This window comes from Arvicola amphibius, chromosome 13, assembly GCF_903992535.2.
Source record: "Arvicola amphibius chromosome 13, mArvAmp1.2, whole genome shotgun sequence".
Lineage (NCBI taxonomy): Eukaryota > Metazoa > Chordata > Mammalia > Rodentia > Cricetidae > Arvicola > Arvicola amphibius.
Genome location: NC_052059.1, coordinates 30,714,622 through 30,726,740, shown reverse-complemented (window position 1 = coordinate 30,726,740; position 12,119 = coordinate 30,714,622).

Here is a 12,119-nt window from a genome sequence, read left to right as displayed (position 1 = left end):
CAAAAAATACCATGGAATTCGTGTTATTGAAACAACATGGCCTACCATGGAGATTCTGAAAGTCACTGAGAGCGAGAGCTAGCCTGCCCAACCACTGGCCATGATAGTGCTGGCTATGAATAACTTAAGTCTTACATAATATGCCTAAGCCATAATTAAGATATATACTTCCCTGCTCCCAAATCCACCACCCTTCCTATATCCCAACCATCCCATTCACCCAAGCTCTCCCCCTCCTCCCCTTCCCACTTTTCTCTCCCCATCTCCCCTTACCCCCATCCCTCCCCATCCCCAAGTTCCCAATTTTTGTCCAGCAATCTTGACTACATCCAATATCCAGGAGGATAACTGTTTTGCTTTGGGTTCACCTTCTTATTTATCTTCTCTAGGATCACGAATTATAGGCTCGATGACCTTTATTTATGGCTAGAAACCAATTATGAGTGAGTATATCCCATGTTCATCTTTTTGGGTCTGGGTTACCTCACACAGAATAGTGTTTTCTATTTCCATCCATTTGCATGCAAAATTCAAGATGTCATTGTTTTTTATTGCTGAGTAGTACTCTAATATGTATATATTTCACAGTTTCTTCATCCATTATTCCACTGAAAAGCATCTAGGTTGTTTCCAGGTTCTGGCTATTACAAATAATGCTGCTATGAGCATAGTTGAACAAATGCTTTTGTAATATGATAGGGCATCTCTTGGGTATATTCCCAAGAGTGGAATTGCTGGGTCCTGGGGTAGGTTGATCCCGAATTTCCTGCCACTTAAGGGTTGGCAAGAGACTTGACTCTAGAGGGGTTCCCAGGTATCCAGGGAGATGTCCCCAGCTACTCCCTTGGGCAGCTGAGGAGAGGGAGCCGGAAAAGGCCAGATCCTATAATCATAGTGATGAATATCTTGCATATCACCATAGAACCTCCATCTGGCGATGGATGGAAATAGAGACAGAGCCACACATTGGTGCACCGGACTGAGCACCCAAGGTCCAAATGAGGAGCAGAAGGAGGGAGAACATGAGCAAGGAAGTCAGGACTGCGAGGGGTGCTCCCACCCACCGAGATGGTGGGGCTGATCTAATCAGAGCTCACCAAGGCCAGCTGGACTGGGACTGAAAAAGCACAGGATAAAACTGGACTCCCTGAACATGGAGGACAATGAGGGCTGCTGAGAAGCCAAGGACAATGGCACTGGATTTGGATCCTACTAGCCTGTTTGGATACTCACCTTCCTAGACCTGGATGGAGCGGGAGGAACTTGGACTTCCCACAGGGCAGGGAACCCTTACTGTTCTTCGGACTGGAGAGGGACGGGGAGTGGAGCGGGGAGAGGGAGGTAAATGGGAGGCGGGGAGGAGGCAGAAATTTTTAATAAAAAAATAAATGAATAAATAAATAAAATATGCCTAAGCCAAGCGAAGACTAGACTGAATTGAGATACATAGGCTTCACAAAAACAAGGTAAACTTAGAAGGCTAATTAGTGCCCGGAGTGGTCTAGGTATCATCAGGCTTTCCAGTGCTGCAGGAAATGACCTCAGTGTGAACAGTTAGTAGAGAGAACAACACACCTGTCCAAAGGTGAGTATGGAATGCCAAGGGTCACACCAAGTCCTATGCTGACAACTTAGATGTCCACCACACACAGGGCGGAGGCAGAGCAGCATCCTTTTCAGTTTACACAACATCTTAGACACTAGAATATATATAAAAAAAAGAAAGTCTCTGAAACCAAGTTGACCATAATGCCTTTATATTCATTTACCCTGAGAGCAACTAAAGTTAGAAGAGGTGAAAATACATTTGCAGGGTTTCCTTAATCCTGGGCATGGAGGTTATAAGAAAGTTCAAGTCAGTTACACAGAAATGTTTGCACTTCTGAGCTTAGTGTAGGAATTTCCAGGCTCACCACATTTCCATACCTGTTTCGCATACATATCCTACAAGAAAAATCACATTTCAGAACCATGAAGAATTTAACCATTGAACAGGAACAAACATAATTTGCATAAATTTCCATCTTACTCTCAACAACAGTTTCTGAAATTAATTATATGTGTAGCATGGTACTTTATATGTGACAAGCACTCTGAGTCACAAGGAGAGCTTGCTTAGGCAATAACACCTTTCTCTTTTGGGTAGGATGTGAACCCCTGAAATCAAAGGCAGGAAAAGGTATAGTTTGAATTACTTATTAAAAAGCTTACTGGCTTTTTGAGTAAAGTAAGACATTTATAAGATCTTTTAAGTAGAAAATTGGAACAAGAATTCCAAGTTAGCCTTGAGAAGTACATATTTGAATCATAGAAATGAATAGAAAATGACTTAGCAACATGATTTAACTTCTTAGGTTTGCTCCATCTCAGATTTATTTTTAGGACATATGTAGGTATTAGAAAGGTTTGCAATATTTAGTAGATTTTTGAGAATGTAAAGCAGTAAATTATATATTGCAAAGTGAAGACTGTAGGAGAGTAACAAAATTGCTATCAAAAGTAGTAATCAAGATATTGCAGAACTTCAAACTAAACAGATTTGTCTTTAGAGACCATTGAGGAGAACAAAAGCACATAGCATTGGCCCATTTTGTAAGAAGTAATTAAATTCTTAGACAGTATTATTTTTAGAAAATGACCTTAAATATATACAAAAATGGATGAATAATATCAAAGTCTTTTTGTGCGCCCCTTTCCAAATTTATACTCTCTCATTTAATTATTATTGTTACATGTATATACATATATAAGTATATATAGGCACATACATGCAAACTTCTAGCTCATGTATACATGATTAAATACTTGGGATTTGACATCCTGTGCTACAGCTCATCCCTGAGGAGACTGATTCTCCTTCTCTTGTAGTCATTGGCTAGTATAACTCTTTTCAGAAAACCTATCGGTTTACTCAACTAAAAGCAAGACAGGAAATATAGCTGCAATGGCAACTGTCTCTCTCACCACATGTTTTCCCAAGGTCTAAGTGTAATTACTATGTTTTCAGAAGTGCTCTGGTATGAAAGTGTTAGATGTGACAGGCAAAAATATCTCTACAGAGAAAGGCAATGTTTTAGTTCGAAAATAGGGTGTGCATTTCCATTTCCTACAGCAAATGTTAGAGCTTAGCTTTATACCCAACCAGCACGACTACCCACAACCTCCTTGTAATAAATATTAAAGGAATGTCATTTGAATCCATCTATTTCCCCCTGAGAGTTTCTGATGCATTTAGCACATGCTGTTAGGGGCAGTCTCTCTGAAGTCTGGGACATAACTATTTTCTTTATTTTCACTTGAAAAGAAACATATTAAATAAGATAAAATTTTAGCTATCAGTATTAAACCCTGATAGAATCTTGTGTGCTTGAGGGATTGCTATAATTTTAATATGAGTTTATAAAAACCCATTACAATTTGTTTCTTCTGTGTATAAAATTCCAAAAGTAAGAGAGCTTGACTTTTGGCAATAAGTAAATCTTTTAGAATTGTTGCCAGGAAGGAAGGCATCTGAAAGAACTTGTGGATGTTTCATGAAGACTTGTGGCTAAACTGTATAGAAATTGTTGACCCCCCAAAAAATGGTTAACCATAAGTGGTGACACCCACTTATTTTCCCAGTACTCAGAAGGTGAAGACAAAGCAATGAGGACTTCACGTTCAATCTTGGCTCTATATGAAGTTCAAGACCTGCCAGATTACCTAAGACTCTGTCTTAAAGAATACAAAAACAGACACATGAATAAACATGATTACTTTTGTCCATTTTCTTATGTAGTTACTTCTGTTTCCCTTCGAAGACATGTACTGCTTCAGAAGTAAGCAAACACATTGGAAATAAATTTCTCATGGTTTGGGGCTAAGCTCTACCCTAGCTGGGGTACTTTAAATATTTAATTTTTCCTGAAAATTCATGTATGGTAAGTCACATTCCCACCCGAAAATTTATAGTCTCTGAGAAGCAGTAATTCCTGCTCCTGCCACTGACTTACAGCTTAACAATTTTTTTTTAAATATCATGAATTTAACACTGCTGGTTCTGGCAAAAAGCTAATCCCCTCAGTTATTTTCTCTTCCACCCACGGTGTTGAAGACCTTCACTGATTAAAGAATTGGGACGGTTGAATTTCCTCATGTGTGAGTACTGCAGACTGCCTAGCAAAGAGACTTACAAGTAGAAAATATCAACGATGTGATAACACAGAGTACAAAACGAAGATGTACGTGTTGACTCTCTTGAGGGCCATGCTTTGTTATGCAACATTACGAAAGTATATAACAAGGTATCTTTGGGGAATCCTCTTATTCTATTTTACTTAATCCAGAGAGCTGTTTTCTAATAAGGAATGTACAGCTCCATTAGAGTTATTGAGAATTTCTAGACCTCATGTGGCTAGGAAATCTCCAGCAGATTTAGAATATGAAGGGACAAACAAGATGAAAGAGGAAAGAGTTTATTCTGGCTTGCATATTCTGGGTAACATACTTAATTTCAAATATTTCTTATTATTTTTCACTGGTTATCTATTCATATTTCAAAGCTATTTCTTTTCAATTCTGAATTCATTTGCCGGGATTCCTTTTAGCTACATAAAAGATTACAAGATAGAATTCTTGGTATATGTGCTTTGCTTTGTATCGTTGTCGCGACGATTGGAATATAGTTGAGAGAGACTGACTGGAACCAGATTTTATTCTCTTGTAATAAATTTACCTTAACTCCCTGAGGAAATCCATGTTTAGTATTCTTATTCACTTTCAATTGGGTATGATGTGCATTTTAACTGGCTTATGAAAAGAATTTCGAGATTAGATCTTAGAAAGGTCGAGGGAAGCATCAAGTATTGAAAACCTTTTTATAAAACTAAGGTATCATATTTTGTTTTGTTGTATTTCAATAACTGTTGGAAAACAAGGTCTAAAGTAACTGTTCTCCAATATGAATGAGCATCATATCTATATTCTGTGTTTATTGAAGTATCATTTTTTTTTTGCCCAATTCTTCCCACTTTCTGACTTGGTAGGACTTGAATGTCATGCATGTTTTTGCTTTTGTGACAGTTTCCCACAGGATTCTGATGTGCCTGTGGGCATCTCACTTGAGCAATCACTGTGGTAAAGAATAGCTTTATTCTGTGAGGACACATACAATCAGAAAACATGAAATAAGTAAACGTGGCTATCCAATAAGATAAATTTATTTTCTAATCTCCTTGTACATGTCAATGCCTATTCTTTTAAAGCTTTACGGAAAACTGATTTGGACCATAGCAAAAAGCCATATAGCCCGGTTTCTTATATCTATGACATGCTTAGCATGATAGATGTCTGGCAAGATATCAACATTAGATCATTGGACCATACGCTGTATTTCCTCCAGCACGCAATAGCTAGCAGTCCAGCTAACTCAATAAAAACAGTATTAACGCTGTTACATTACCAGACAATCACATTCCCATTAGCATCAGCCTCTGAAAGGTATTCCCATGTTGGAAGTTAGCCAGACTCCTTCAGACAATCTCAACTTACAGCACAATGTAATTTGGAGAGGGCCATATGGCAATAATATGGTTATGAATACTGTGCAAGTCTTTGCTCATTCTCCTTTTATTACAGAGAGAAGTGAGCATCTAGAGATTGACTTAAGAAAAAATGTATATGTATATATATATGGAATATATTAGCATAATCTTTGGCCCTATTGCACAGAAAAATAAACAAGCTTTCTGAAATAGAATAAACAAATATTTCATCACTCCAGACACTTTTAATACACAAGGCCATGCCTGTGCTCAGGAAGACATAAGCAGAAAGGAAGAAAGGGGATTTCTTATATGATACAACTGCTCACACTTTCTCCCATGAAAGCAACTGCTTACACCATTTTCTTGTACTTTGTGAAATAAGAGAACTAATGCAGACTAAATTAAAGAATTATTTAAGGCTTGATAGAATCTGCAGCGAGGTCTCTTCCTATATTTTTCCTTTGTTGGGTACCTCAGCTTCAAGGCAATAGTGGACTTCCTATAATAAGAACTGGCTTTTTCTGTTCTACCTTTTAGCATCAGCCTTCCAGTACAGCCACCTGCTCAGACAATCAACATGACTTTCTATGACTTCAGAGTAAATGAAGCTCACTCCACTAACCCAAGGGTACTGTCAATCTAAAATATCGATATAAAAGCTTGAATTGCACATTTTATGATCAGCCAACTGTACTTAGAAGAGAGCCGTTTTCTCATCTTTTAATATCAGCATCTACTCTGCCTTTTCACCAATAATAGAAACCTATCATTTTGCATATTAAATGCAACATTACTGATAATGCAGCAGAATAAATTGGTGACTCTGTTTCTACTCAGAGGAATTTCAGATTCCTCTGAGAATGCCATCTCTTTCAGAAAAAAAAAAAAAACTTCAGAAAACAGCATAATGATTTTTTAAGTGACTTTCAAAAGTGTGGCTAAGGAGAGCCGAGCGGTGGTGGCGCACGCCTTTAATCCCAGCACTCGGGAGGCAGAGGCAGGCGGATCTCTGTGAGTTCGAGACCAGCCTGGTCTACAAGAGCTAGTTCCAGGACAGGCTCCAAAGCTACAGAGAAACCCTATCTCGAAAACCAAAAAAAAAAAAAAAAAAAAAAAAAAAAAAAAAAAAAAAAAAAAAAAAAAAAAGTGTGGCTAAGGAATAAAAATTAAAAAGTGCATATATCATGCCACTGGCTCTAGGCTACTTCTTCCAGATATTCCTCTCCATTGTGACATGGGTTTTACTAATATGCTTACAGCAGACATTCTCGCCTTCTGTTGAGGGGATACCAAGGTATCTTTACCTACATCTTGTCAGTAAAAGCCCTAAGATTCTGTTTCACATTCTACTCTTCACTTACTCTCTTTTTTTTTTTCAGTATGAGGGTTCTCAGAGCCTCAGAGATGAAACGTTCTTATTGACTCAGAGACAGCCTTAAGTTAGATGGGGATATTTAAATTTACATTTTACTCTTTCCCTAAGTCAATTTTGAAATACCCACTCTACTCCAAATAAAGGAGCCTAAGCAGAAACTAGATCACTGGCAAAATGAACCATAGTCTGGTTAATACTATATATTTTTCACCATCTTAAATACAAAATGATAATGCTTTTACATCATTAATCAAAACTTTTAACTAAGAATTACCATGAGCAGTGTTTTTGCAAGCACTGTCACTCCAACACGTTTTCTTTCATGTCACCTAGGATGTGTTTGTTTATGTCTAAACAAAAGCACAGGAGAATGGGTTTTTCAATACCCCATGGAATAGTAGCTGAAATTGGCTTTGTTTGGTCATAGTGCAGTACTGATGAGATGAAAATCAAATGTGGATTTAGAAGGCATGGATTTTTTGCAGATCCATATTTTATTATTTTTTGAAGACTTTTTTTGATATTTAGTCCTGAGCATAAAATAAAAAAGGTGAGGAGTATTTTAAATACATTTTAATTATAAAGTCTCTATATAAATATTTTTCTCTCCCTTCGTCCACCCAATTTTCCTCGATGGTAATAGACATACTAATAGAGAGCCCATACATTGTTTCTACATCATTTAAAGATTCTGTTATATTCCATTCTATGTTTACCATACATTTCAATTGCGGTTTTAGGGTTTTTTCCCAACTAACCTGTCAAATCAGAATCCACTCCCTTTGCCTCTAAACCCTGAAAGTTTCTCATTTTATTTTCTGAACGTGAGAAATAGCATCACTAGCTGCTGGGTCTTCCCTTTACTCTCTCACTTTATCCAACTACTTTTTAATCTTGCTGATTCACTCATGAATATTGTAAAGTTACATAATGTGTCTCACCCACCATTGATGTTACTGCTGAGTTCCAAGCCTTCGCTCCTCTTTTAAACAAAGGGAAAGGGTTTGAATTAGTCAACTTGTGTGTTGTCTTGACAAAATATCCGAATGAAGCAACTTGAGAAAGAAGAGCCTGTGTGAGCTCACCATTTTCGAACATCGTCAGTCCACGGCAGGGAAGGGACAGTGAGAGGAGCGGTTCTGTTCTGCTCTTGTCATAATGGGAAGAACATCTGTCAACTCTGCCTCACAACATGTCTGATCAGGAAACAAGAGAGCATCTGGGACCTTCAAAAGGCCTTCCCTGGTGACCTACTTCTACCAGCGACATTAAGTGATAAAATTTTAAGCTGATCAAATTCTGTTTAAACATGTATTTCAAAGTAAAACAGACATAGGTGGCTACCACACCATAGTCTTTAATTTTCTATTTCTTTTCCTTCAGTGGATATTATAAAGATGGCAAGCTATTTTCAGTGGATATTATAAAGATGGCAAGCTATTTTCAATGGATATTATAAAGATGGCAAGCTATTTTCAGTGGATATTATAAAGACGGCAAGCTATTTGTTATTTGGGGGGAAACAAGTTTATGTATGAAGTTGCATTAAAGTAATGTTTTTACTGTGTAAAATGATAGTCAAAGGGAATTAAGAGAAAGGAAGCCACATAGTATAGAAAAGTCTTTACTGCACATAAATGTCACAACTAGACAAGAGCAAGACAGTTAGGCTTAATTAAGTTTCTCCCCCAAATTACATTGTTTTTGTCGTAAGGAATTTGAGGTCAAAGCTCAGATTTATTGCTTGCCTTTCTAGAAGCAGTCTTATGATTCTTCCTCTTCCTTCATCTTGAGAGCATGCCCTCCTCCCACAATACTCCACCCCTTCTCATGAAAACTAAGTATGCAATGTTAGAAATCAAGTACCTAAATTTGTTCTGTAATGGCTCTTTGGAAACGAGGACAGGAGAATGGCTCACTGAGTAAGGGTGTGTGCTAACATGACTGAGAACTGGGGTTTGATGCTGAGAATCCACATGCATTCTGTGGTACACTTGCATGAGTGGACACACAAAGAAACACACACAGAGACACAAAAACACACTCATACACAAACACAACACAAGAAGTAAGAAAGTAAATAATGAACAAAAAATTCTTTGGAAAAGGAAGACGTTCTTCAGGAGAAAAAAGAGGCTAAGTAAATTAATTTCAATCATTTCATGTTCAGGGCTCTGCTGGCCCTAAGGATAAAGGATACAGAGAATATGCTGGCACCATTGCAATGGAATCTTTTAAGGGAAGAACAAATGACTAGGGTTTGGGGTAAACTCCTTCTAAATGCTCTCCAGCATCTGTCTTTGAACTATTTTTTTTGTTTGTTTGTTTGTTTGTTTTTTCGAGACAGGGTTTCCCTGTAGTTTCTAGAGCCTGTCCTGGAACTAGCTCTTGTAGACCAGGCTGGCCTCGAACTCAAAGATCCGCCTGCCTCTGCCTCCCAAGTGCTGGGATTAAAGGCGTGCGCCACCACCGCCCGGCTGTCTTTTGAACTATTATATTCTCTACAGAAACTTCTTCACTTACTAACATAGCCTTCCAACCTATTTTCTGGTTATAGTGAATTCCTTTGAGATTTTCTTTTTTCTTTTTCCATGGCATGATATGGGATGGAGTCTAACTGAAAGTACTCATACCTGAATGTCTAGGCTACAACTGTTGTTTCTGCAAGCCCTGGAAGGCAAACAAAACAGAATTGACATAAAGAGTGAAGGCAGAGCATATGCGCTTAAACATAAAGTCTTTCTATTAACATTTGTACAGCAATGTTTCATTTATTAACAATAAAGTGGTAAAAGTATTCTTAGACTACATCCCAGCAATAGATAACATTAACCACCTTTTATGTAAAGACATTTATATGTAATTGTATGCACTATCTTCAATTGTTTTGTGTGTGTGTTTGTGTGCAAAGCTCACGTCAACTGAGTTTTTTTCTTTTTTTAAAATTTGTCTCTATTTAATTTTACTTTTTATAAAAAGTAAACAAACTATTTTTCTTCATTTTACATACCAATTCCAGTCCCTACTCTCTCCCCTTCTCCCTTCCCTCAACTTACCCTCCCACCCACTAATCCACTCCTCAGAGAGGGTAAGGCATATTGCTTTGAGGAAGGACCAAGACCCTCCCTACCATATCTAGGCTAAACAAGGTATCCATTCAAAGAGAATAGGTTTCCAAAAAAAACAGTACAAGCAGTAGAGATAAATCCTGGTGCCACTACCAGTGGCCCCACAGTCTGACCCAGCCACACAATTGTCACCCACATTCAAAGGTTCCTTTCCTTTGTGAGCTCCCATCAGCTGTTTCTGTGGGTGTCCCCATCATGGTCTTGACCTCTTTACTCATATTCTCACTCCTTCCATTCTTCAACTGAAACCTTCGGAGCTCAGCCCAGTGCTCCACTGAAAGCTCTGCTGCTCTGTTCCATCTAATTGAGATTTTAAATCTCTATAACTATAATGGTAATTCAGCCCTGAAGTTTCTGCACTATACAGTATCATAAGTGTTACTTTTCTAAAGTGATCCTGCAATGCATTGATAGACTCTTTCAGAAAGAGTGGGGAAGAGGGGAGAAAGAGAAGGGGGGGAGAGAGAAAACAGCTTAGTTGGAAAAATCTCTTTGGAAGAAAATTTTCAATTTTAAAAATTAAATAATTTTGTGGAGGGAAAAATTGTTCCCTGAAATTGACAGGGGCTCTTATTCAATGACACTGGTATTGTAACCACTAAGTGCACGTGGATACGTTGGGATGGAATAAAGAATGTGGTGTTCTGCAGGAGTATAGAACCCTCATAAGAAAGAATTTACACAGATTAATGAAATGGCGAGGAAAAAAAGGCCCTATTTACTTGCAAGCAGTTTCTGGTTTGAGATCAACTTTTACTTCCTGCCCTTTTCTTTAAAAAAGGAAAATCTAAGAGTTAGTCTAAGTATTTATTTTTGTTAAGGTGCATATAGCTTCTTTGAATAATAATAAATAAATATTTGTGATTCTTTATTCTTTCTGACCAATTAGACCGCTCATAATAATTTTGAAATCTTTGGGAATTATCCATAAACACAGAAATCTTGTATACATCTTCTAGGGTATTCATCTTTACCCAATCTATCTAAAGTAGTCAAGGCAATGCTATGCTCCGTCTTCTCTCTTTAGCTTCTTATATTTCTCTGTCACTCCTTTAACCTTCCTCCTTGGTTTTACTCTTTATCTATGATCCTTCCCACCCCAGAAATGTATGAACAACAAATGTAGGACTGTGGCATTGGCTGAATTTTGTTTCTCAGGACCTACCACGTGCCTGACGCTACAGTCTCACTACAGTGTCGCAGATAATTAAAAATCTCCTTTCATGAATTCACTTACAATGTCTTTTTATAGTGGGCATGACAATTTTCTCTAAGAAATCAAGTACTGTTTAAGAATTTTTAATGTGCATTTGCATATACAAGGCTAAGTCCTTGAATTCTTTTTATCTGGAGTGTGTTTCTTTATGGAGATTCCTCTGGGATGCCTGAAACAAAATGCCTAGACTAGGGCAGGCTTCAATAACAGCTGCAGCTGTCTAGACACAGCTCCAGGCTGACCACTGTTGGAAGAACATGTGCATTACCATGCTGAGAAGGCCATGCTGGGGAAGGCTGCTTCCTGAATGTCCCATACAATCAACACAGAAATGGACAGATCTGCTAACATCGGACTTCCTTGTGGTGAGCCTTTCAGATGAAACTCCAAGAGAGATTTCAAGAAGGAAAAAGTACAAAAATGGGGAAGAAAGAAGAAAGGAAAGACAGTTGAGGAAATGGGGCGTGGTAGCTTTCCAGTACACCATCAATTGCCAAGGTTACTTTGGCAGAGAGAGAGAGAAAAAAAAAAGGCCAGGCTGTGCCTGCCTGAAGCTTTTGTACTTCTTCCCGGAATGCAGGGGGAAATGATGAGATTAAATAAAATGCCAGTGAAAACAGAAAGGAAATCTTCCCAATAGTTTTGCCTGACTGAAGGATGAGCTGCCTGAAGCACTGACCCTCCCCGCCTGTCTCAATGCGGTCAAGAAAACTGACTGTCACTCCTACAGTTATGATTAATGCTGCTCCCACTGGTGACTTCTTCCTAGCCCCAGTCTCTGGAGTGCAGAAAGACTCAGTAGTCCTGTGGTGTGTTGAGTCATTGCTCTGGCAAAAGATCTGTTTGCTGGAGCTAGAGGCTTAGCTTTCAACAAG